Source organism: Microcebus murinus, chromosome 6 (assembly GCF_040939455.1).
Source record: "Microcebus murinus isolate Inina chromosome 6, M.murinus_Inina_mat1.0, whole genome shotgun sequence".
NCBI lineage: Eukaryota > Metazoa > Chordata > Mammalia > Primates > Cheirogaleidae > Microcebus > Microcebus murinus.
Window position 1 is genome coordinate 95015096 of NC_134109.1, and position 27230 is coordinate 95042325.

The 27230-nt window shown below is 47.6% G+C and overlaps 1 protein-coding gene and 1 long non-coding RNA gene across 2 annotated transcripts in view; one reads left to right on the forward strand and one right to left on the reverse strand.

Moving 5' to 3' along the window:
* LIPC (lipase C, hepatic type) overlaps positions 1-27230 on the forward strand; it is a 155515-nt gene that overhangs the window by 76685 nt on the left and 51600 nt on the right. The window lies entirely within an intron of this gene.
* On the reverse strand, positions 22747-25597 carry LOC142871400 (uncharacterized). The gene is made up of 3 exons (XR_012919649.1): positions 25527-25597; positions 24900-24967; positions 22747-23069 (listed from the first exon to the last, which is right to left on the reverse strand). It is a non-coding gene; the product is annotated as an uncharacterized LOC142871400 (long non-coding RNA).

A 27230-nucleotide genomic window follows, 5' to 3' on the forward strand; every position in this document is an offset into this window, starting at 1 on the left:
GGGGATGAAGTTGCTCTGATCGGGTCCCATCAGAAGTTCAGGCTAGGGCAGTGGCTCTCAGTGGCTCTCAGCTGGAGTGACTTTGCCCCATCACCCCAGGACATTTGGCAATTTGGGGGGGGGGGGGCATTTTTGGTTGTCACGGCTGGGGAAGAGAACATGGCTGGCACCTAATGAGTAGAGGCCAGGGCTGCTGCTAAACCTCCTCCAATGCACCAGACAGCCCCCCAGTACAGAATTATCTGGCCCAAAATGTCAACAGTTCTGAGGTTGAGACACCCATTCTATGGGACTTACCAGTTCCTGTAAGCCTCTTGGTTCCTGTATCTGTACACGTGGTCACCTACGATTGGACGCCTTGTCTTATCCATCTTTGGTTCCAGTGCTCAGCAAAGCACCTGGCATGCTGTAAACTCTCTCTGAACAGGAGAGGGAAGGCGGGAGAGAGGGAGAAGAGAAGGAAGAAAGAGAAGGACAGAAAAAGACATCAGGCCTTCCCGCCGAGCAAAGAAAGACCAACTCTATACATCATGACCTTCTGCTCGTAAAACAGAAGACTACTGACTGTTTGAAATCAATTCTTGCATATCTTTGCAGGGAGAAGACTAACTCTGAATGCCTTAATTATGTATTAGCACAATTCAGGCTGAAGCTAACAAAGTGAATTAAGCAAAGGACCCAAGCCCTGCTACACGAGTCTTCCCCCTTATGGTCAGTCCCGATTGACAGACGTGATGGTGTCCGTGAGGGACAAATGCACTGCCTTTTAAAAAAATAACCGGTTCCTTGGAGGCGTCCATTGGGAAAATGGCAGTGGTTGCAGCTGCCACCTCGGAGGATGTAACAGACAGCCTTCATTCCAAGGCGGCCAAGGCACGGAGGAGGGCTGGCCCCCAGTGGTCAGTGGGCTGTAAATCCAGATATCCAGATGCAGTTCATGCTCCGACCCCCGACCGAATGACAAATGGCTCCCCTGTCAGAGCAAGCTGGCAGGTGACGCGCCACTCCTCCCTCCCCCGCCACCCCGCCGTGGGACAATCTGTCAGCAGCCACTAGTTCTCGGGAATGGACGGGGAAGGAAGAAGCCAGGCTGAGCCCACTGGGCAAGGAGAAGGGACCTCTGAGCCCGGAGACCTTCTTGGGACGTGCAGCTCCTACCCTTGGTGGCAAATCAGAGCAGCGCTTGCCTGTGTTCTCATCAAGCCACAGGGAGCGCCTAGAAAATGCCTTGAAACTGTCAGGTGAAAGCATCGTCACATTTTTTCTCCCTCTTGGAATTCTCAGCACCCGAGGCACAGAGAGCCCTTCCCTCCTCATCATCAGTGCACGGCGTCTTCCAAACCCTGAGGATGCCTGGGCACCGTCCCTTTCCCAGCCCCCAGGGCAGGGTGATGCCCTCCCCGCACAGTGCCCAAGCGCGCACCTGCCTCCCTTGCAGGACCTCGCCCCCCTGGCGGGCAGTGGCTCAGCCCTGCCCATCTGCCCGCCTTTGTTCTGCCACCACCCGCAGCACCGCCACCACCTGCTGGGTCCTCCCTTGTGCTCGGCCACCACGGGTGACTTGCCATGTAGCCGATGGAGCTGAGGTTTCAAGATGCCCTGCATGCACAAGCCCCTTCCAAAGCCCCCCAATACCTAATCATGCATGCATGATGTTGGGTTCCTGTTCTTAAAGAGGACCTCCCAGTTGTATCTAAGACTCAGGCCCCATAGAACCTGGCTCCTTCCTGCCAACACTATGATCTCCACAGAGCCCCGCGTGCTTTGCACATACTAGGTGTTTAATAAGGGCTGGGGGATTGGAAAGAATGGATCCTGACTGTGATTACAATTAATTAGGAATCAGTCTGTAACAGGGGAAGGGAAGATCTGTGTTTCCCTCAGACAGACATTATTAATTCTTCTTCTACCATCAAACCAAAAAGAACCAATAGTGTCCTCTATCTGTAATCCACAATCCCCCGGAGGACTTGTTAAAACCTCGGTCCCCAATCCCCTGGCTGTGGACCGGGACTGTTCTGTGGCCTGTTAGGCACCAGGCCATGCAGCGGGAGGTGAGTGCCAGGCCAGTGAGGGAAACTTCATCTGTATTTACAGCCGCTGCCCATCACTCGCATCCCCGCATAAGCTCCGCCTCCTGTCAGATCACACCCTACTGTAATCTAGGGATCTGGGTTGCTCGCTCTTTATGAGAATCTGCTGCCTGGTGATCTGAGTGGAGCTGAGGCGGTGATGGTAGCTCTGGGGAGCAGCCGCAATACAGAGTATCATTAGCAGAGAGCTTTGACTGCACAATAAATGTGATGTGCATTGAATCATTCCCGAAACCCCCCCACCCACTGCCCATGGAAAAATTGCCTTCCGTGAAACCAGTCCCTGGTGCCAACAAGGCTGGGGACTGCTGTGTTAAAACACAGCCAGCTGTATCTGGTTCAGCAGGTCTGGGGCAAGACTGGGAATCTGCATTTCTGGCAAATTCCCAGGGGACGTTGCTGCTGCTGGTCTGAGGACCCCACTGTGAGCCCATACCTTGTCAACGGGGCCATATGGCCCCCAGGAGGGTGAAATGACTTCTTGGAGGGAGGGGGTGAAAAAAATGTACTCTTTTTATTATAAACCAGATACACATACAGCACACAAACAGATCTCCAGTATATCCCTGGTATTAAATTTTCATGGGTAGAAAAGTAGGAAAAAAATGTCTAGAAAGACTCCTTAGGGGGCAATAGTGAAAACATATTGAGAAACATTGACCTGGCCCAGTTCTCTACCTGGGCTCAGCCCCCAGCAGCCTGAGCCAGAAGCCCTCACCTCCCGCACCTGGAGGTCAGGCCATGTCTGATACTGTGGAAGGAGCACTGGACTTGGAGTGAAAAACCTGGGTTCGAATCCTAGCTTAGCCCCAGCAACTGTGGGCTCTTCCCACCCACACCCACTTTAGCTTCTGTACTGAGATAGAGAAAGTGATGTCAACCAAAACTGCTCTGAAAGGGCGTGCTGCAGGTGGCTGGGAGAGATACTTTAGCGAGCTGTGTTGGGGTGGGGGTGAGCGAGACCCAAAAGGGCATGGTTGAGTAGCAAGAGCAGCACACTAATCACCTCCCGAGGAGTGTGGGCATATCGACTGCCTTGCCTTGCCGAGCTCTGGGAGTGTGACAGCACAGATTTCAGGCAGAGCAGGATTGCTTGGCACAAGAGAGGGCAGGCTAGGGCGGGAAGGGTGGAGAGACAGTGCCTGGTGGTGACAGCAAGAATGCCACATAGCATGCACATCAATCCTGATTTGGGCAAGACTTCTCAGTGGCAGCTATTAATATATAAACTCTTTCTGCATCGCCCCTCTAGATTCTGCACGATGTTTCTTGTCTTTAAATAATGCTCTTAGGGACAGCAGATTATTGGGGGTAGAGCCAAGAGAGGCTGAGTCTATTTTAACATTGTGCTGGCTCAAAAGCAGAGACTCACATGCAGGGACCACCAGACTCCTTGTTTATGCTTTTTCTCTCTGTTCCTATGTGTCCAGTCTCCCAGGCCCCGACCCTGGGAGTCTCCACTGACTCCCACTTCTCCCGCAGCCCGCTATGTCCAGTCGGCCACCAAACCCTGTCCGAGGTTTGATCTGAGCGGGCGAGCTCTTCTGCTCCGGTCTCTCCAAGCACCTGGGAGCTTCTGCTTCTTATCTAGGCTGCAGCTTTGACTGTCCAGCCCAGGAGCCACCAGAGACCCCAAAGCTGTCTTCCTGATGGACAGATTGGATTGTCATGACCGAATAGCCCTGGCCCAGGCAAAGATGGGTGACAGAAATAGTCCAGGTCGACTCATTCCTGGGGAGGAGGTTCAGTGGTAAACAGGGGGTAGCCAGGGTGTTCCAGGCAGCCCTTCTCCACGCAGGTGGGTGTCAGGGTCATGGGTCAGGGAGGTCTGATTTGGTACAAGAGACCCAGAGGTAGGGCCCAGCTAGAGCAGGGAGGGGAGGGTACAGCAGAGATGGGACAAGGTCACTGGACCTCAGGGGCAAGCACAGGGGGTAGGCTCTGGTTCCAACTGAAACTTAAGGATGCCCACATACCTCAAAAGTCCCTGAGATGGTGGGGTGTGGGAGGCAGTAAAAAGGAGTGTGGTTTTGGGTTTCAGTCCTGCCTCATGCAAACCGTGGGGCACTGCTGTTATCCCCCTGAGGCTCAGTTTCCTCGCCCATAAAACAGGGATAATAGTGTCTGCTTCAGAGGTTGTGAGACCATTGAGTGACGCGTCAGCACTGGACAGACTGTAGCAGTGAGGATGTTGGGATCGGGTGACTGTTCCCAGCCCCTGCCCCATCGTGCGTGCTGGCGTCTGAGCATGCCCCCGTTGCTCTCAGGTTGTGTCACCAGCGAACGCAATGCTCCATTGCCCCCTAACCGGCACAGAACGGAACAGGACTGCCGCCTCCCTTTTCCAGAACACATGCTCCTGACCATGCAGTCTGCAATCACCTGAGGGTTGGGAGAAGACACTGCACAGTGTTTACCCCTGGTGAGAGTTATGGTCAATAAACCGCCGAGTCTTTCAGTATGTGCTGCTCCTAAGCCACTGCTCCCCGGCCTTGAGCAGTCGGGTTTAGGGTCCCAGTGTAGCCCTTTAAATTTTATCTTTTCAGATGCAGCTTCTCCCTCTCTCTTTCCCTCTTCCTCTTCCTCTCCCTCTCTCCCCTTCTGACCCTTTGTGAAATGTTTGGATTTCTGTTTCCGGTATCACTCCTTGCCTCTTGACATCAGAAATTTGATGCACTCATACCCTATATTATTATCCAAACCAATGGCCAAATTGCTAAGACAAAGCCCAGGATTGGACCCTAAGTCGAAACACAGGACCCCTCCTTTCACAGACACACCTCCACTCACTGGCACCCTTTGGGTACCTAGCTCATCACCTTTGGGTGGTGAGTCACCCAGTCACTCAGCAGCCTCGCCATTCCTGCAGCCAGTCCGCACTGCTGCCGTCCTTCCGGGTGGACGTTGTGGAGAAACCTTATCAGATGTGCTGCCCACGTCCTCCTGCTCTGTCCCGTCCTTCAGCCCCCATCGGGTCAGCCTCTGAGTCCTGCGGATGCCACCCCGCACATCCCCTGTGTGCCTGTCCTTGCCTTCTCTGCAGCTGCTCGCCTCACAGGGACGTCCTCAGCCCCCAGACCACAGCGGGGGCTGCCTCATTGGTCTTCTCGCCTTCATACTGTTTCCAGAAAAGATTTAAGGCAGCCCAGCTTAAGTCTTAATGTCCTTAAGTCTTAAATGTCCCAAATGTCTTCGCCTTTCCCGGCGTCAGCAGTACCTAGGAGTCAGTCTTACTTTTTTTTTTTTTTAAATGCCATAAGTTTCTTTGTTTTTCCTTTCTTGTTTTCCAATTCTACATGCCAGTGTTTCTTTGGTGATGACAGATCCTCTCTCTCAAAATGACAAAGAATTTAGAAACATTTTCAATTTATTTTTAACATCTGCAACAATGAACAAGGAAATCACGGTTGGTGACAAGGGTTGGGGAGGGAGGAAGAGGGACCCTTAATCAGCATCAGCTTTTCCAGGAACTTCCATCCCCCTCCCCCCCCCCACTGGCTGAACTGGAATGTGACATCTGATTGGCTCTAATCACAACAAGGAAGGGGACATTAAACTGCCATGAATATATTTATCCGTTGTTACAATACCATTTTTAAAACTCTCTGCAGAAGCCAATTTCCTTATGAGAAAATTACCCTACCAAGGGTAATGTGGTTTTTTTTTAGAATAAGCAAACCCAAAACTCCTTTCTTAGCCTAACTCAGTTCACCTGCCTCTGACACCGTGGTTCCCGGTGCAGACACTGGTGCCATCGTGGGGCTTCCGGCTGTCCACCCTTCAGGAAGTTTCTGCAGCCTGAAGTAGGTGGGGACGGGGGTGGGAGTGAAATCCCAGCAAAGCCAGACTCTCGGTCAGGCTAGAATTTAATGGGGTCCCTGGGATGTGTGGGCCGAGAGCGAGGCAACAGCTGACGATGCTCGGGGCAGGACCGAAGGGCTGCGTGAGTGGCCAAAGGGCAGAGGCAGTGAGGGAGCGGCTGGCATGGGCCTTAGTGACAGTACGGCTCCTGGAATGTGGCGAGAAGGGGCTGACACGCCACGCTGTCATCCCGTTTTTTCTCTTTCTCTGCTGGTCCCCGATGCCCCTCCCCAATTCAGAAACCCTCAGCCCTTCCTTTCCCTCATCAAAGCCCCGCAGCACTGCGGCCCCTCTGGTGGCACTTCTCCCCCGGCCCTGCTCTTCACATAGCCCACACCTCCCCCACAGAGTGGACGCACCTGGACAACAGGACTGTGACTCGCTCACCTGTGTACCCCGCACGGTACCCGGCAGGTGGCGAGTCCTAAGTAAATACTCCTTCAAAGGAAAGAAAAGTTTGTGTTCCATCACTCCTCAACTCCCACACTTGCATTGGTTTGTAAATTTTGTGTCAATTTCCATGTAATTCCTCTGCTCCCACTTTTTTTTTTTTTTTTGCAAAAGCGTTATCTTGATCTGAGATCACAAATGTCAAAGTGGTTTATTCTAAGTTGCCAATGTGTGAGAATTGGGCTATAATGTTCCCGAGTCAGAAATAAGTTTACTGAAACCAAGGCTTCCGATGCTGAAGACAAGGTATAAGATGAGCAGGGCATATTCTCTCTTTCTCGTATGCATTTCACGAGCAACTTTTGGGGCTCCCATGTGCCAGGCAGCCTATGAGGCCTTGGGGGACATGAAGATGAAAAAGACACGGTCACCACCACCTCCGAGGAACTCTCAGCCCATAGACCTTTCCTAATTGTTCCACAGGCATAGAATGAGCCTGTGAAGTGCTGCAACACTTCATGTGGCCTTTAAAAAAAAAACAACACTTCTATCCTATGTGCCAGGCACAGTATATAAACATTATAAATAATTTGCATAGACACTTTATAAATATTAACTCATTTCATCTTCATAGCAACTCTCTGGGGTAAGGACAATTAATTACCCACTATTACAGATGGATAGTCTTTTTTGATCCTCACAGTTGAACGAGGACAGTATTGTGAGTCCCACATCAAAAACAAGGGAATTGAGGCTCAGGAAAGTGAACTAACTTGCCCAGAGTCACGCAGCCTGTTCAGTGGTGAAACTAGGATTTTCTTTTTTTCCTGAGATAAGAGAACTTAGCGGGTCCCTTAAACCCTGGTCAGAATCTGTCACAGGATCTGCCCTTTGTCAATTCGGAGGCTGGCAGAGGAGAGCAGAGGCCAGGGCAGGACATGAGTTGGGAGAGGTGAGGGTTTGGGAGGAGGGAGATGTGGTTTGTGGTAGGACTTTGGGGGCAGCACAGGCCCTTGGGTAACAGGGCCCCTGGGGGTGCCAGGCACGGCTGGCAGGACCCCAGGAGGTGAGGGTTAGGTGTGTTCGGTGCAGAGCCTCACACCTGGTACTGGCGCACACGTCACTTACCGGCCTGTTCAGACAGGCACCACCCGTGAGTATCTCTGCACCAGCAGGCCAGCCTTGTGATTCACCTGTTTGTTCCAGGACAGGGGAGGAGCAGGGCCTCACTACCCAGGCCCTGGGTGCCCACCGAGGGCAGAGGGCATGTGAGGCCATCCACCCCTGTCTACGTGAGCCTGAGCAGTAGGCCCCAGAGGCAAAGTCCAGAGCAGGCATCTGAGGACAAGCCACACGAGCAGAGAGCACAGGGCCACAAACCAAGGGGAGGTTTCAGGGAGGCCTCCCCAGCCTGTGAGTCCCCGGGCATAAAGTCCCACACACCCCGGACCCCAGAGATGGACCTTCACGTCCACGCAGAGACGCACGCTGCACCAAGCCTGCTTCCTCAGAGGGGCATTTTCATAAGAAAACCAAGGCGCTTCACTACCAAGCCCACGATCCGTTTTAAGATCCGACAGGACATAATTTCTCAGTGGAGGGAAGAAAAGAAATTCTCAGAAAAATCCTGTTTACCACAGAACGCCACATGCCAGCGTGAAACCTTATTCCCACGGACCGGGGCCAGAGTGGGGGCCTCGGGGCACCCTGCCTGGAGCCAGCACGCCCCCTCCAGACTCCATCGGAACTCCGCGTGGTGGTCAGCCCAGCCTCTTTCGGGGTTGCAACCTCTCAGAGCCAGAGGAAAATAAATCTGCCCTTGTCAGACGCCCCAGGGCAGAAGCAATGGCAGCCGCCCATTCTTTTTTATACCTTGTGGCCACCTTTGGACCTTTCAGAAAAGAGATGGCTTCTGAGTGTCAAGCAGATGATTAGACCAAGCTGCAAACACAATCCCACATTCCCATTTTAACCAGTCTGAACCTCCACATCAGCCCCCTTCACTGCTTTCAATAACTCATTTTCTAGCTTTTTTTGGATTGTTAAGAACAAATTTGGACATCTTTTCTTCGTTTGCTCTTCCCGGCCATCTCGAATGTATCAGAAGAAAGGAAATTTCTAGCATCATTGTCAGAAACAAGACTGAAGTCACACGCTACCACCAAACACCAGTGTTCTTTTCACCAGACAGCGGCCCACGGAGGGTAACAGGTCTCTAGTCGCTGCCCATTGCGTGGAAATCCAAATGGCTCCGTTATCTTACCTTGAGGAGGGCTGGGCAAGTTGTGCCGTGTTTTGTAAGACCAGTCGAGCATCTGGCAGCCAAGAATGATCTGCTGGTTCTTATGTGGCCCTGGGGACACCAAGAACAGCCAGACACAGAACAGAACTCACATAGCCGAATATGTTCAATCATATCAAGCTACAAAAGCCAGAGCCACACGGAAGCTCAGGTAACCACTGAGACAAAGAGAATGAAAATTCCCCGATACTGGTCATCAGGGGTCCCCAATTCTCTGGAGCATCTGAGACTTGATGTGACAGCACTGGAAGAGGCCAACAGTCCGTGAACAGGTCAGGGCCTACAAGGACAGAATGCCACTCTATAGCCATCCAGGTGGGGCTACAGGTGGGGCTGGCGGGAGCAGACGTGGGCCCACAGACTGGCCTGAGCCTCTGCTACGTGCTCACTAGCCGTGTGGCCTCAGGCAAATAAAACAATCCCTGTGCCTCAGTTTCCTCTTCTTTAAGAGGTGGGATAATAAAAGACTAGTGTATTTCATAGGATTATTGTGAGGATTAAATGATTTAATATACAAGGAAGTGTTGTGAACAGGGCTCAACACTTAATAAGTGCTCAACAGTTGCTGTGGTCGCTGGTGTTACTGAACTGTCAGCCTGGCTGGGAGGCATGCCTAGGAGGTGAGACAAATGTTTCACACGTATGAAGATGCCCTGTTCAGATGATACGAATCAACTGCTGTCAGAATGTTCCTCCCTTTCCTGTACCAAGATCTGTTTTCTTCATGCTCACCCAGTCCCACACCAGTCCTTCTCTTCTTTGGGCCAAATATCCCTTCAATGAGCCCTCAAATGACATGGTTTCCACACCCCTCCCTCTTAGGTCACCCTCCTTAGAATAAGCTCAAGTTGCTAAACATCCATCTCTAAAGCCAGTTCCCACCCAGCCCAACAGCCCAAGGCCAGCAGCATCACCCCCGCCTTGAGTTGAGTGTCCTGCTTCCATTACGAGGACCTCTGAGCGCATTCATGGGGCTGAGGCTGCTGCTCAGCCCTGGGGCCCAGCCCCTCCAGCTCCCCCCTCACAGGAGTTGGCTGGTACCTCCCTTGGCCAGTGATCCTGGGCCTTCGATTCAGTAATTACACTGCTTGTGTCTCCTCCTTACTCAGCCAACTTGAAGGACTTCCTTAGAGGGGGAAGTCACCTCCACCCAGTCTGTCCCCACTGACCCTGTCCCCGTGGCATGTGCCCTGCTTAAGCTGTGCTTGAACCCCCTATGGCACCTCTGTCCACCCTGCTTTGGTCTCAGACACCTCTGTAGGGCTCCTTCCCCCAGCCCTGTGCCTTACAACTGGGCTCTCCTTAGCCGGAGAGCGAGAGGCCATGCAGGAAGGAGACTGTGGCACTTCCCATTGCATCTTTAAAACCACAGCTACGCCGGAGCCCAGAAATAGAAGCCACACCCGCCTTCTTTGGCATGGGCACATGGGCATGGGCTCAGTTCTCCTGCCACAGCGGGAAGGGCCCGCTCCCACGGAAGGCACTTGACCAGCTGTTCTGGGGACAGCCACAGCTCTGCGGATGGGTCCTCAAGCAGGGCAGGTGCTGACGCGAAGGCACAGCAAAGGTGGCACGGGCTACCCTGCTCATTGCCTCTCCTTCCCTTGTCACTGCTGCTCGCAGTTCCAAATCCAGACCTCCAGCTTCTGAAAACGAAAATGTTTTCTTTCTCCAGACAATACTGAGAGGCTCCCCCGGTCAAGCCCCAGTGTCCTTCCTGGAGACACAGGCTCCAGCTGAGCTCTGCTCCAAGCCGGCTCTGTCCCCAAGCCCCCAAGCCCTGCTGGCTTCCCCCACCCACCGTCCCTGCCTCGGGAAGACGCTACAGGTGTGCAGGGCGACCAGGAAAGCACCAGCACCTTTACCAGTTGTGATCTGCTTAGGAAATGAAATTGGTTTCCACGATGGCTAAATTGCTTGCAATTCTTTCTTTTTTCTCTGTCCTCTCAAGAGTCTTCCTAACCAAGAGAGAAAAGTATTTGTTTTCTTTTTGCACTCTCTTAAGAAAGAAAGAAAAAGAAAGAAAGAAAGAAAGAAAGAAAGAAAGAAAGAAAGAAAGAAAGAAAGAAAGAAAGAAAGAAAGGAAGGAAGGAAGGAAGGAAGGAAGGAAGGAAAGCCAATATAAGTCAAACCGACTTGATTTAGCTCATTATTAAACATATACATAGGATCATCTCTGTTCTTGGAATGTGATCTGTCACCTGCATGCAGACCGTGTGACATATCTATGTTTCTTTTTCTTTTTTTTTTTTTTTTTTTTGAGACAGAGTCTCACTTTGTTGCCAGGCTAGAGTGAGTGCCGTGGTGTCAGCCTAGCTCACAGCAACCTCAAACTCCTGGGCTCAAGCAATCCTCCTGCCTCAGCCTCCCGAGTGGCTGGGACTACAGGCATGCGTCACCATGCCTGGCTCATTTTTTCTATATATATATTAGTTGGCCAATTAATTTCTTTCTATTTCGGGGGTCTCACTCTTGCTCAGGCTGGTTTCGAACTCCCAACCTCGAGCAATCCGCTTGCCTTGGCCTCCCAGAGTGCTAGGGTTACAGGCGTGAGCCACCGCGCCCGGCCTCTATGTTTCAATTACTTCTCTGAATCAGGGCTTCCCTTCCCAACAAAAAGTATCGGTATTTGCCTTACTTTGGACAACCAAAAGGGCTCACTAGAGTGGTCCCTTCTAAAATAAAGGGAGAGTGGCCCCTACGACAAATTTCAGTTTCTACAATTCTAGAATGTAGAAAGGGCAACCGGCCAGTAACTTTAACACCCAGACTCTACCAGGCACCGTGGAGGGGCCAAGGAAAACCTTCCCCTTCGCCCTCTGAGGGTTCACTGGAAAATCAACTCACAAAAGGCAGAGAGAAAATAAGAGGAAACACACAAATTTATTTTAACATGCACCACACAGGGGAGTGGCAGGAGAATGATTATCCAATAACTGCAGGAGTACAGATGTTTATATACCCTTCTTCACAGGGGAAGGAGAGGGGGGGAAATGTAGCAATTTGAGGGATAGTTAATGATTTTTAGGAGGAAATGAATGGACTTGAGGAACATACAATGGCCTGGGACAAAGTCTATTGGGCCCACAGAGCAGACAAAGGCTGGTAAATGATTCCCTTTGAAATACTGAAGGGGACCAAAATAGAAGACAGTGTTTGTGACAAAATGTCCAGGTGTATTGACAGACTTCAGTCTTTCTTCCTGTGACATGAGTTCAGTTAATAAAAACTCAGGGAAGGCCAGGCATGGTGGCTCATGCCTGTAATCCTAGCACTCTGGGAGGCTGAGGCGGGAAGATTGATCAAGGTCAGGAGTTTGAGACCAGCCTGAGCAAGAAGAGCAAGACTCCGTCTCTACTAAAAATAGAAAGAAATTAATTGGCCAACTAAAAATACATAGAAAAAATTAGCCAGGCATGGTGGCGCATGCCTGTAGTCCCAGCTACTTGGGAGGCTGAGGCAGGAGGATGGCTGAAGCCCAGGAGTTTGAGGTTGCTGTGAGCTAGGCTGACGCCACAGCACTCTAGCCTGGGCAACAGAGTAAGATTCTGTCTGAAAAAAAAAAAAAAAAAAAAACTCAGGGAAGGGACTAGAGTTGATTGGTTTCTTCTTTGCTCAGTCCAGACTGTAGGCAGATGAGGGAACTTGACTCCCCCCCTCCCCAGATGATGAGCCACATTCTGCATTCTAATTCCCGCACCTGTCCTCATCTTCCCCAATGCCCATCAGCTCCTACTACATGCTCTGAAAATCCCAGGTTTTCTGAATCCATGCACAATGGTTGGAAACAGATTAAATAAACACATGCTAACCTTATAGGTGTTCAGCAAATATATTTTTCTATTTTTCCCTACAAAATTCATTCACAGTCCTTGTTCTTTTATGCCCTTCTAAAGTATAATAACCACCCTATTGCTTACCAATTCTTCCTTAAGCCAGGACTCTCCATGCCATGTCTTGTGCATGAATGCAACCCTGTTTCCAGGACTCCTGAATTTATGCTGCCTTGTGATCAAGAATCACTTCTGTCACTGTCACCAGTGACATGTCTGTGTTTGGAAACTGACAGTGTTATACAAAACTACCCCATTATACAATAAGAATGCTATCCATGAAGATCTATCATTATATTTACCAGTCAAAATTTTAGCTGTTACCATTGGTATTACCAATTAAATAAATTTAGAAGAAAGTTTTTAGAAATAGCAGGAGCTATTTATATGCTATTTTATTTCCATAAGACATCAATTGGTTCCATAGTTAATAATATGTACAAGTGCAGAATCGTATTGATTTCTCCATTCATTTGACACATATTTGTTTGGGGACTTTCGGAGTGCCAACACTGTGCCAGGTGCTGGGCACATGGTCACAGACACAACTAGCAAGAACACAGGTCCCTGATAGAGGAAACAGATATTTTATTTTATCAATTGTAAGGCACACATTTGTTCATATTTAATATCTTTGCAATTGGAATGCATCTTACACATGCTATTGGCTAGGCCATGGTTGTGACATTGATCAAAAGTGCTCACGTTGCCATCCTTTCAACTGAGTTATGTGCCTTGTTGAGTGGTACTGCATGGGTTGAGCTTAACTGCCAGTTAGACTGTTTTTGAAAAGACTAACCCATGATTTGCACTCAAAAAGGCACCGGAGACAGAGGCAAGGCATAAATTTGATATTCATCATCGGAGTGACTGTCATCCTATATTTTCTTACAAAGTAAAAGACAAGTGTTTTATGGAAAGATGAGCACAATATATGAGGCTGTGCTTTACCGATGCATGTGCAAAAGGATTGTCCATCATGCTCTAAGCAAAGCAACTGACAGTAGGAGAAAGTGCCAAACCCTTAAAGTGGATGAAAGAAATCTCCAGACAGTGAGAGGCTCCTGCGGCCAATTCATGGACCATCATTAAGACATCATGTTGCAGTTTAATTTGTAGCTTTCTTTTTTCGTTTGTAGTGGTTTACATAAAACAATGGTCTATCATACTGTGCATGGCCTATTAGATTTAGTGAAATACTGTAATCAACAAGCAAGCAAAACATAAAATCATTACAGGTCCTGAAAGTATTATGAGACAGTAAACAAGATGTTGGAATAAAGAAAAACAGAAGAACCTAGCTTAGATAGAGAGGTCAAGAAAGGTCTCACCCAAGAGCCCAGGAGAAGCAGCCCTGTGAAGAGCCTGTAGAACATTCCAGGTAAAGGGAACCACTGGTGCAAAGCCCCCGAGGTGGGAAAGAGCCCATGTGTTCTGGGAGGATTTTATCGCTGCCCACTGCCCTGGCCTGCTTTGGAAGCACAGGCAGCACGTGGCCTCAAGCCAGTCTGGCACACAGCAATCCGACACATGGCAAACATTACAATACAAACAACTTCACATTTTTAAAAGTACTTGTTATATCTCATCCTGAAACATAGGAGGTGTCAAATATATCCTAATTGGTCTGGTAAAGGCACTGCCCATTGGCATTGTCACCTGTGAAAAGATTCCGTAGCAAATAACCACAGGGGAAAAGTTAATACCCAACTCAGATATGGCAAATCCCACTTTTCTGCCTCTTTAGCTCGAGTGTTTTCTTCTCTGAAGTTGCTCTGTGCCCTTATCTTGGCATCCTTCGCAACCAGACCTTTTGCCAAAACGCCATGAATTCCTTGCATGAACACTTTGGGTCAAGAGACTTAAAAGAATTTAGAAAGAAATTAACCTCGAGTTTGCCAATATACCTATAAATAAACTAGTGAATTTCTCTTAGGAAACTGACCCGCTGTAACACATCAGTTTACCTACATTCAAACTGGGACTCACTTTTATTCACAAGATTTTAGGATCCTCTTTTAGAAGACAATAAAAACCACCATCCCCAGGAGGCACTACCGTTTCTGAAGTGGATTGATACACACTCTCTAGCGTCCTCCTCCCAGCCGGTCTGTGATGCAGGTGCTAAGCTCCATTAAAGGACAAGGAGACCAAAGCTCGGGTAGGACAAAGGACTTGCCTAAGGTCACGTGGCTGGTCAGAGCAAAGACTAAAGCCCAATGTCAGGGCTCTTTTCATTTCTTTAAGTAGGTCTTATGACCTCAAAAGTAAAGGCCAATGTGAGGGGTCAGATTGGAGTTGCCCAGTAATATGTAAGACTAAGACATCTAATTAAATTTGCATTTCAAACGATGAATAATTTTTTTAGTGTATGTGAATCCCAAATATTTCATGGGATATACTTATATTTTAAAAAAAAGTTTTCATTGTTTATCTGAAATTCAAATCTGACTGGATGTCCTGTACTTTGATTGGCTGAACCTGGAAACCCTGTCACTTAAATGGATGTGAGCTATTCTTTCTTCCCACCACTCCCCACCTTTGGACTGTCTATGTAGTTACCATTTCTCTCTTTCTCTTCTAGTCAAATTTCCTCTAAGTCAGGATTTTTTTTTGAGACAGAGTCTTGCTTTGTCACCCAGGCTAGAGTGCCATGGCATCAGCCTTGCTCACAGCAACCTCAAACTCCTTGGCTCAAGTGGTACTCCTGCCTCAGCTTCCTGAGTAGCTGGGACTACAGGTGTGCACCACCACACCTGGCTAATTTTTCTATTGTTAGTAGAGACAGGGGTCTCATTCTTCCTCAGGCTGGTCTCCAACTCCTTAGCTCAAGTGATCCTCCTGCCTCAACCTCCCAGAGTGCTAGGATTATAGGCATGAGCCACTGTACCTGGCCTAAACAAGGAATTTTTAACCTAGAGGCTGTTGACCCTCTGTGTGTCTATGACAGAATTCAGGAAAGTTCATGAACTTGGGTGGGAAAAATTAGCTCTTCACTGACCTCTAACTTGAATTTAACATTTCTTTCAATTACAAATGTGAGCAGAAAAACACAGTAGATCACATTACAATTGTTACAGATCTCTCAAAATATCATTTACTCTCCAAACTACTACCTCAACATCACAGTAATAGCTACCCTGGCCATTGGATCTTTTTAAATGAAGGATGCGGTTTTGATTCCCCAGGAAGCAGGTGCTGAGACAGAGTTTAGGGTGCAGGAGGTTTATCAGGGAGTGCCTTGGGGATTGCACCTGTGGGAGGAAGAGGAAGGAAGCAGGAGTGGGCAGAGGGAGAAATTCAGCCCATTGCAGGCTCAGTAGCCTTGGCCTACCCTACAGCAAGCTCCAGACCTGAAGTGACCTGCAAGTTGTCCCCCACTGGGCCAAGATGGCCGGATCTTTAACTCCCCACCTGGATCTGCAAGGTGGCTCTCTGCAGCTGAAGCAGACAGTAAGGACTGACAGCTGTGGCTGCCAGCTGCCCACACTCCCAACACCCAGGGCAGCAAATCTTTCCTTGAATGGGATCTGGGCAGGACATCGCCATGCCCGCCTAAATGAAGGAATTCATTGATGCCAAGCTTGTACCCTAAGCTATGCCACGCACTGCATGCACCATTCTTACTAGCATGGTTTACATAAAAGCCTAAGGTCACTTAACCTAGTGATTCCACTTTCAGGAATTCATTCAGAAAGTGTTAATGTGGGATGCAGAGAAAGGTCCATGAATGGGATTACATCACAGTATTGTTTACATTTGAAAAAAAAGTGGATGTGACTTAAATTACAACAGTAGAGGCTGGACCAAATAATTCTGGTACAACCGCACACTGGAATTCTTTGTGGCCAATTATTGATGTCATGGGGAATGTTCAAGACAAAACACCGAGCTATAAAATCAGGACTCTAAATGAAATATCTATGTATATATTTATGTACACAGACAAACTCATATATCCACATGCAGACACATATTGCATTTTCAAAACTAGAAAGAAACCATAATACAACAGTTATCTCTGATTAGGGGATTACAGGTAATTTTGGTTATTTTTCCTCATATTTTAGTGCTTTTGTCCATCTCTAAGTTTTCTACAATAAACATTTTATTCCTTTTTGAATTTAATAAAAAGTTTGGTTTAGGTTTTTTGGGTTGTTTTATTTTGCTTTTTAAGAGAGGAAACACCATCCAAGGCAGAGGCAGAGACAGATGTGAAAAATGAGGACAGGGCCTTTGAACCCAGAGTGGTGTCAGGGAGGAGAAGAGTGGCCTGGATCGGCTGAGTCTGCCAGACTGCTCCAAAAAGCCACGGGGATCAAAGCCCACGGGTAACTTCTCCAGACCAAGTAGCCTTTTAAGAAGGCGGATGGAGTCTCACACCTGTCCCGCCTCATCTTAAAGTGGCCTGGTCGTAGTGCCAGAGCTTCCGCGGAAGTACAGTGCCCTGGAATCAGCTGCTCTGGGCACGACAAGGGAGGGAGCATGGCAGGGGGAGGTGACAAAAGGTGAGCTCCTGGCCTCTGTCCTCAAGGAACTCACGGTCAATGTGGGGAAGCGGGACAGCCATAAAATGATGGCCTATCACAGTGACGGTCACTGCACAAACATCCTCTGGACCCCAGAACAGAAGCACCACCTTTCAGGTCCGTTACATTAGGCCAAACCCAAAACACCAACCAACACATAAATAAATAAAGTACCGAGAAAAGGAGACACAGAGGAATGCAGAAAAGCAAAAAAAATCTCCTCCAAACTGATAAATGTTTCATCTCAAAGGACGTGCGACCTTTCCCAGGCATCCTGCCACTGCAGAAGTCAATTATTCACGGCCCGTGGCCCCCAGATTCCGCTCAGCACAGCCTGGAATCAGGGAGTGAGTTCATTTAATGGAAGCTTAGCAGATTCAGAATTCTCTAAAATTCCACATCCCTTTCTGCCAAGAAGCTGTTTTGAAAGATGACACTCCCTTGATGTGAATTTGCAGCCGGCCCCATTAACGAGGCTTCAGTCGGAAAACATTTTTAGATCAACCCTGTTCCAGACATTTGCTCCCAAGGACAAACTAGAAGAAACTCTGCAGCAGCTCAAACCTTCCTGAGCTCTTTGATGATCAGAAATGAGGGGGAAATATTAGAACGAATCTTATTAATCCAAATATTCTCAACAACCTTCAAAGCAAACCACTCCTCTGTGTTCTAGGAAGCATAGTTCCTGCAGAGCCGGCCCCTCTGGCCCTAATTCCTATTAGCCAAGCCAGCCCCTTAAAAACAAACGGACCCCAGAACAATGGGGGGAAACTTTAAAAGTCAATGGAGGAAAAGAAAAAGGAAGAGGAAGTAGGTAAATGAAAGAAGGAGAGTGAGGGTTGGAAAACCCACTGGAATTAGCAGGTGCCTCATTTTGTTAAAAAAAAAAAAAAAAAGCCTAAGGTCCCCTAGTGACACAGCTCTTTGAAAGAAGCCCCCTTGGTTCACTCCTGTGCAACTGAGAAGTCAGGAGACACGCCGAGGCAGCTGGCATCTGCATCCTGGCCCCACTCACAAGAGGCTGAGCACCCCAGAACTCTTGGTACCACATGCGACTGCATTTCTCTCGGGTGTGGTAGGAGGGGGGTGTTTCCGTTTCCAAACCTCAGAGCCATTTGCTCTCAGATAAACAAACATCTCCTCAGCCTTTGCCAACTTCGCCCAGCCAGAAAGTCATAATGCAGAATTAGCAGCATTTCAATCACTTGGGTGACGAGCTGGTGACAGGCTGAACTAGGATTAGTGAAGCAATCGGATGTCGTTACAGGAAATAGGCAACGAGGAGGGAATGGGAACAGTGGTACGGTCATCATCGTCGTCATCATAAAGCCCCCTGTTGACACAGAGTTTGTGGTTGCCAGTCTAACAAAATGAACAACAGCACCTGTTTGTAGTCCGAATCCCAGCTCCTCTACTTTCGAGTGGGGTGACTTGGAGCAAGTTTCTAGACCTTTCTGAGCCTTGGTTTTCTATCTATGGAGGGTGGATAACAAGCTCTACTGCATAAGATTGTTGAGAGGTTTGCATCAAACAATGTCTGTTTGACTCAAAGGCATTTGCAAAGCATTAGAAGTACCAGCAGCAGGAGAAGTAATGGTAGTATTGGCATTATAATAGTATTTTCTATTATTTCAGCTGATATTATATACTATTTCATTTTACTCTTACTTCATACAGGAGACATTTTTAACCCTATTTGGGTGAAGGTAGAAAAGAGACCCAGAAAAGTCAAATATGTCCTTCCCAGTAAGTGTAAGAAGTTAATGGGGCAACAAGGGGTACACGTTAGTTTCCTGTTGCTTCTGTAACAAATCACTGCACATTTAATGACTTAAACTGACATTATCTTACAGTTCTGGAAGTCAAAAGTCCTAAAATCGAGGTGTCAAAAGGGGTGTTTTCCTTCTGGAGACTCAAGAAGAGGAACCATTTTCCTTCTTCTTCTCCTTCCAGAGGCCACTGGTTGTCCTTGGCTTGTGACCTCTTCCTCCAGCTTCAAATCCAGCAGCAAAACTTCTTCCAGTTTCTCTGACTCTCACCTTCCAATTTCTCCTGCCTCTCTGTTACAAAGATGTCTGTGGTTACACTGGGCCCATCCAGATAAATCAGGATAATCCCATTTCAATATCCTTAACTCAATCACTCCTGCGAAGTTCCTTTTGCATGTGAGGTAATATATTCACAGGTGCCAGGGGTCAGGATATGGACATCTCTGGGAGTGGTCATTATTCAGCCTACTACAGACTGGATCTTGTTCTGCAGAATGGAACTATTTGGAGTTGGGGATGGATTTTTGTTTGTTTTTCTTTTGCTTTAAATTCTTTATTTACTTATTTATTTTTTTTATTTTTTATTTTTTGAGATAGGGTCTTGCTCTGTCACCCAGGCCAGAGTGCAATGGTACAATCATAGCTCACTGTAACCCCAAACTCCTGGGTTCTAATGATCCACCCAACTTGCTAGGACTATGGACATGCACCTCCATGCTCAGATAATTTTTTAATTTTTTTTATGGAGATAGGGTCTCGCTCTGTCATCCAGGTTGGAGTGTAGTGGTACCATCATAGCTCACTGCAGCTTTGAACTCCTGGGTTTAAAGGATCCTCCTGCCTCAGCTTCCCAAAGTGCTAGAAATACAGGCATGAGCCACTGCGCCCAGCCTGTTGCATTTATTTATTCTGCAAATACTCTAGAGCAGCTACTATGGGCAGGGCACATTTGTAACCTATTACCTGCTCCTGTCTGGATATAACCACATCAGAATCAAGCTTTGCTAGTGTGAAATAAAAGGGTCTTTACGCATACATCCTAAAATATCACTGAAACCCAGACTCCGAAAAACAAAAGGGGCCTCAAGAGACCATTAGTCCATCCTCTTATTCTACGAAGGGGCAGACGCAGACCCAGAGGAGTGCTATATCATCCCCGTTGTCAAAGAGTGAGTTTGTGAGAGGTTATAGGGCCTGAATTAGGACGGGAAAAAGAAAAGCTAACAAAGCGAGAGGCATTCTGAAAACAAAATCAGTGAGCTCGAATAGCGCGGCAATGGGGTGGGGAGATGTAGGGGCCAAGAGTGCCTGATGTTTATGGCGTAGGGGGTGTCATTCACTGACCTAGGGACAGCTAGCAGAGGGAGGCCACTTTCTGGGAGAAATAATGTATTTAATGTGTTGTAGAACTTGGATCTCTTTTTAATACCACTGTGAAACTTTCCGTGACTCCTTCTCTCCTCACTTACGGAGAATCATGTCTGGCCACACGTGTCAGTGTGGCCACACGTGTCAGCTCTTTCTTTTCGCTGACACTGAGCCAGGCCGTGAGAGTGAAATTTTGTCCCAACAGCCACCAGCTTGCACTTGAGCCCCCACGCAATGAGATTTGCTGCACACCTTGGTTTGAGCTTTAAAGAGGTGGCCCCGCTTGTCCCCTGGCTTGCCTTGTTTCTAGGGAGATGTCCATTAAGCTCTTATCTTTGTTCCTTGGTGAGCAATGTGGCTTTTTACTCTGGCTTCTTGTAAGGCTTTCTTGTAATCACTGGTTTTAAGCAATTTTATTTTGCTGTGCCTTGGTGCAGTTTTCTTCCTGTTTCTTGTGTTTCGGGATCATTGATCATCTTGGATCTATGTATTTAGGGTTTTCATCAAATTAAGACATTTTTCTGCCATTATTTCTTCAAGTATTTTTTTCTGCTCCCTCCCTCCTCTCCTTTGGAATCTTGGATTACACATACATGAGGCCTCTTCAAATTGCCCCACAGCTCCCTGGTGCTCTGTTAATTTTTCAGTCTTTTTTTCCCTGTGTGTTTCATTTTTGGAGAGCGTGTGTTACTATTCCCTCAAGTTCACTAATCTTTTCTTCCGCCATAGCGCATCTCACCCAATGTATTGCTCATCTCAGACGTTGTTTGTTCAATCTCTAGAAGTTCAATTTAGATGTTTTATATCGTCCATATTTCTTCTTAACATGTTTACACTTTCCTCTACCTTCCTGAACAAGTAGAATATAATTACAAGAACTGTTTTAATATTCTTGTCAACTAATTCTACCATCTATATCATTTCTAGATTGGTTTCCATTGATCTTTCCCCTCATAATTGTCAAGTGTGTGACCAGATGGCAGGTCCGTGTTCCCTGGCTCTTTGTTCCCAGTACTGAAGAATGGTTACTGGTACTGAGTTGACCAAGCAAATGAGCAGACCAAGCAGATGCAAGCCAGCAAAGTGTGAAAGTTTATTAAAGCATAGAACATTCTGGAGAAGGAATGGGTCAACCCCCGTGAGTGGAGGAGACCCTGAGTTTAATAAGATTTCTCTCTTTTATGCTGATTCCCTAATTTTATGTTAAGCAAGGGGTGAAATATTCATGGTTTTTCTTGGAAAAAGTTGGAGAATTCCCAGAATCGTGAATCCTCCCCTTTTCTACCTCGTAAGGCAATTCTCACACGTTGCTATGGTATTTGTAAACTGTCATGGCGCCAGGTGTGATTTTTACTATGTTAATGAGGGTAGGTCACTTGAGGATACTGTCACCTTACTTGTACGTATGCTCCAAAGACCCTCATTTGTGGCTTTGGTTGTATCTCCACTTTGTGGCCTTTCTACCTCTTTCTGGTTGGTCAGTCCTTGGGGACCCCTTGACACATCATCTGGTTTTTTTCTTGGAAGCCCCCCTTCTGGTCAATTTGTTCCTCTTAGTAGACAAAGCATCTCCTAACGTCATCTATTTCTCAATGGAACCTCCACCTAGATAAAGCAGATAAAGCTCCCCTTCCTCCCTGTCCTAACCTAACATTATAGGTTGTATTTCCCTGCTTCTTTGCATACCTGGTAATTTTTGATCAGATACCAGCTATTGTAATTTTACCTTGTGGGTGCTGGGTATTACTGCATTATTTTTAACATTCTTTAGCTTTGTTCTGGGGTGCAGTTAAATTGCTTAGAAACACTTTGATCCCTTTGAGGCTTGCTTTAAAACTTTGTTAGGTGAGCCCAGAAACAGCTTTTTAGTCTAGAGCTAATTTGCCCCACTATTGGGGTGACAACCTTTTGAGAATCCTAGCCGATGCCTTATGTTTGCAAGGCTTTCTCACTCTGGTTGGTGGGCACACAAACTCTTCCCAGCCCCCTGTGAGCGCCAGGGGATTGTCACACCTGCTCCTTTCTGGTGGTTGTTTCCCCGGCCCCAGGTAGTTTTCTTGCGTGCCTGCACTGATCTCTACTCAGCTGAAGACTCAGGAGGACCCTCTGCAGGTCTCGGGAGCTCTCTCCTCTCCAGCGCTCTTCTTTGTCAGCCCTGGCTGCCTGAACACCAGCTCTGTCTCTACAGGGAGGGGCCTGTACGCTGGAAACTCTTTCCAGGTTGCAAACTGGATCAATTGTAGAGCACTTCCCATTTATTTCCCCTTTCTCAAGATTGCTGCCCTGTGCTGCTTGTTGCCCAGTGTTTGAAAACCATGACTCATATATCTTGTCCAGTTGTTTACAGTGAGAAGGTGAGTCTGAACGCTGCTGCTCCATCTTGGCTGAAAGCAGAAGTCCTCTCCTATACTATCCTTTTGAATACTGGAAAGTGGAATGGATCACTTAAAAGAATTAAACCCACCTCGATCCTGTTAAATTACTGGGAAATAGTTTTATTAGGGTAGAAAGCCTAATAGGTGCTCAGGGTGCAGGTGGAGAAAAACTTCTCATGCAGAGATTAGGATGCATAAAAGTAAAAAACTTTATTTTATCCTTTTAGAAGGAGAGAGCGAATTACAGAATAAGAGGAAAGAGAGAGAGAGAGCAGGGAGAGGGCGAAGCATTCCAAAGAAAGAGAGAAGGGGGCGCCAGCCCTGGCACCAAATGGCTTGCTGATTGTAAGGAGAATGAAGAGGAAAAAAAAAATAGTGATGGCTGTCGGTTGATAACAAAAGCAGTGGCAGGATGTCAAAGTCCAAGAGTTGGTTTTCCCACCTTTCCTTGGAGATGGGACTCTGCCCTTGAGATCCGGTTGAGGCTGTATCTCCTTCTCCTGCTGTTTACTCAGGAGCTCTGTAAAAGCAGATTTTCAAACAGCAATTCTAAAGAGAAAGAATTATGCGTCTTTTCCATCTGTTCAGCTCTTTTCAAAAGTTGCACAAAATAGAACTCCCATGGGGTGCCTATTAGAGGGAGCACCCACAGGATTGATCTTTAGCTGTTACTAGGAATTTACAGGATTAGATATTTTCCTGTTATTTCAGCAAAGCCGCCCCTTTCAAGTTTACTTTTTTTTTGGAAACGGAGTCTTGCTCTGTTACCCTGGCTAGAGTACAGTGGTGTCAGCCTAGCTCACAGCAACCTCAAACTCCTGGGCTCCAGTGATCCTCCTGCGTCAGCCTCCCGAGAAGCAGGGATTACAGGCGTGCGCCATCATGCTTGGGGCTAATTTTTTCTATTTTTTTTAGAGATGGGGTCTCGCTCTGGTTCAGGCTGGTCTCAAACTCCTGGCCTCAAACAATCCTCCCGCTTAGGCCAGTTTTACCCTTTTAAGGCTTGCTTTAAAACTTTGTTAGGTAGAACAAGATCAGCCTTTGGTCTACAGCCAATCTGCCCCTAGATTACTAACAACTCTGCCTATGTTGTTAATAATTACAATATTAATAATAATTACAATTAATTATTAATTACAATATGGCGACATATTAATAATTAATTACATATTAATAATTTATTGATATTAATAAATACAATAATAATTATAATATGGTGACAATATATCCATGTCCCACACTATTCATTACTAAGTCTCCCTTCAACACCCGTATTTGAGTAGAAGTGTTTACTGCCGCACCTCATTCCCTTATTGATTCACAATGCAAAGTTCCCCAAGGTTTCAATGAGCACCTAAAATTTCTTGGGTGCCAGTTTTGCACAGCATCGGGGCTCCTGCCTCTTACCCACGGTGACTTGCACTCTCCTCTCCACTGCATGGCGTAGCATGCTGAGCTCAACAGTATTCCGTGAGACTGACACTGACGTCCTAGTGCATATCCCCTGCCCGGGGAAGGGCTACAGCCCTAAGCCACCTATGTGACAAAATCAAATCCAAAATTCAGCACTAAAAATACCTCGCTTTTCTGGAGAGAACCTCTTTAGAGGTCTCCCAAGAATTTGAAAGAGGATTTCTAGACTGCAATTTCCAGCGTGGAGAGCTGCAGCCCGAGGGCACTGCAGGGATGTTGGAAGCCCGGCCCAGGGTTCCAGGAAACACCCTTTGTGTGTGAGCCCCTTTCCCACACAAATGCAAGGAGGAGGCCCGTGACCCTGGAAACTGAACCCAGGGGAACAGAAACCCTGCTGAGACTATTCTTGCACTGACCTTAGACGCACAGACACCCGCACAAGCTAGATTTGCTGTCGCCGTCAAATAACATAATAACATGTAAGCATTTCAAAGAGATTCCACTGACATGCTCACTTGCCATCAGACAACAAGGCTATAAGTAAGGCTGGCATCTCAGTGCCCAAGCGACAAATGAGGAAATGAGCCTTGCGGAGGTTAAGTGATGTGAGCAAGGCCAGACAGCTAGTTGGTGGCAGAGCAGGGCCCTGAACCCAAGTGCTTTTGATTCCGTCCAGCTTCCTCTTTCCCTGTAGCGGAAAAGGGAACCACCACCAGCTCCCTGTGTTGACCCTAGACCAGGGTTTCCAGACAGCAGCACTGTTGACATTTTGGGTTGGATAAGTCTTTGTGGTGGGGACTGTCCTGCATCTTGAAGGGGGTTTATAGCATCCCTGGCCTCTGCCCACAAGATGCCAATAGCACTCCCCTTATCCCCAGTTTTGACAACCAAAAATATCTCTAGGTGTTGCCATGCTGCAAAATGTCCCCAGGGGGAGGGAGAAGGTAGAGAAGGACACAAACTCACGCATGCCTCTGTTGAAAATCACTGCCCTAAATGATGCCTGAGAATGTTGCAGCAGTGATGAATTTGTTCTGTGAAAGGAAAAACAAAATCGAAAGAGGAACTTGTGCTATGCCAGTGAGTCTAGGCCCATGGAACTCAGCAATGAGAGACAGAGAATTGTGCAGCCCCAGGGAGTTACCTAAAAGTACTCTTCTTGGCCGCCCTCTAAACTTAAACTTATAGTTTAAGTGCTCTCCTCTCACTCCAACCCCTTAGCCTCAGCCAATTTGGCAAAACCCAAACCACTTTCCAAGGAGACATTTCTGGAAGGCAACTCGGAGTTAGCTAATGTCACGAGGGGCATAGTATTCAATAATTATCAATAGGATGTAGGCTCTGTACATGCAACAACATGGATGAAGCTCACATGGTATTAGATGAGAAGAGCCAGGCACAAAAGAGCACCTACTGCATGCATCCACTTACACGAGGTTCAAGAATAGAACAGATAAATCTAATCTCTGGTGATGGAACTCAGAATAGGTATGTCTTTGGGTGGTATTGCCTGAAGACAGATTTGAGAGAAAGGAAACATTCTGTCTTGAGATTTGTGCACCTTTCTTCACATAAATAAATAAGCCTCCCTACCTGAAAAACAGTGCTGATTCTGGAACCAAACCACCCGGATTTGAGTCCCAGATTGAGAAACTCCCCGCAGCACATACAGGAAGTGCACCGTAAGTTTTCACAGCATTATAACGGAAGGACCCACCCTTCCAAGCAGCAAGGGGAGAGGCTGAGAGAGGTGCTTCTGAACCCCTTCTGCTGCCCTGGCCTCACCCCCACTGCATCCAACACAGAGCACAGAAGTGGCAGCTACAAGCCAGCTGGACTAGCCCCTCCTGTAGGCATCCCCCCCCGACCCCCCACCCCCCACCGTCCCCAACCCCCACCTCCCCCAACCCCCACCACCTAGGCGGGCGCAGCTGCCATCCTCTCTCTTCGGCAATTCCCTCCGGTTCTCTCTGGAGGCTTGCTTAGGAGCTGCCCCTCTTTGCAGAGCTCTTCATCAATAGACTGAATATTTACAGAATACAGCAGTTTTGATTAAACAGTTCATTTCGCTGGAAACTGGGCTATTGTACTGTGTCTCCTCCTGGGTTACTTCCGGCATCAGCAGCCCTTGCTCTTAGTGCACGTTTCTTTGCATTTTAAGGCCGAGCAGAAGAAGAACTGCAGTGAAACAGATCAGAGGAGAAGCAGATGGGAGTTCTCTCTGCTTTCCCCCCATTGTTTCCCGGTGGATTTACCAGGATATCTTTGCTGTTATTTGCTCCTTGCTATCTTTTATTCTTCTCTTTGGAAACTAGCTGAGTCAGAAGGAAAAACAAAACAACAACAACAAAAAAAACGCAGGTGTGTGGAGAAAGAGCATTAGACAGTGTAAGGAGACCTGGATTCTACATCCAGAATCCAGTTGTGTGATTGTTCAGCAGATGTTTTAACTTTTCGGCACCTAGGTATGGGGGCTTTTCTTTTTTTGAATTCTGTTAAATAAAGTGATTGGTCCAGATTTGTGATTTTTAGGATGTACGTCAGCCATGGAAGGCTTCTACCGAACAGAATCTCAGGCAGAAAAAGGTTAAAACCTGAAAGCAACATTGTTTGGGTTGAAATGGCGGTGGGCAGTCAGGAACCCACCGTCTCCTCTGCTGTCTCCTCCCATCCCCCACAGCAACCCCCTAAGTACTGCCACAGGACCCTTGGGCTTGGGGTCCTAGGAGCACAAGTTCTAAACCGTCATTAAATTTGTCTATTAAAAAAAGTCATTTCCCATCCAGTAAAATACTGCTCTAAAGTGTCCCATTTCTATTCATTCCACGCATTATAAACAGATCCTCTGCACTTTAAGAGAACCCATGTGTAAAATCCCACCTGACATATATCTGCATGGAAAAGACTGGAAGGAAATACACAAAACAGTCAAGTAACCAAAAAAAAAAAAAAAAAAAAAACAGTCAAGAGAGGTCACCTCTGGGGGATGGGAATTCAGCGACGGTAATGACTGCAGCAGGATGTTCTGCAGTTTTCATTTTCCCGCCACCCCCTGTAACAAACATTTCAAAGTGCCCAGGCCTGGGCCTGACCCTAAGGCCTTGCCCCCGTCAGAGCGGCCAGGACCAGCCTCCGAGACACCAGCACGCAGACATGGGTGCACGGGCGGCGCTGCAGGTCACAGGCCCCGTGGAAAGCCGTCCACACACAGGATTTCCTCAAGTGTGTCCCATGGACTCATGTCCCAGAAATGCTTGGCCAAAAAAAGGGTGGGCAGGGGTGGGTGGCTTGCTCCAA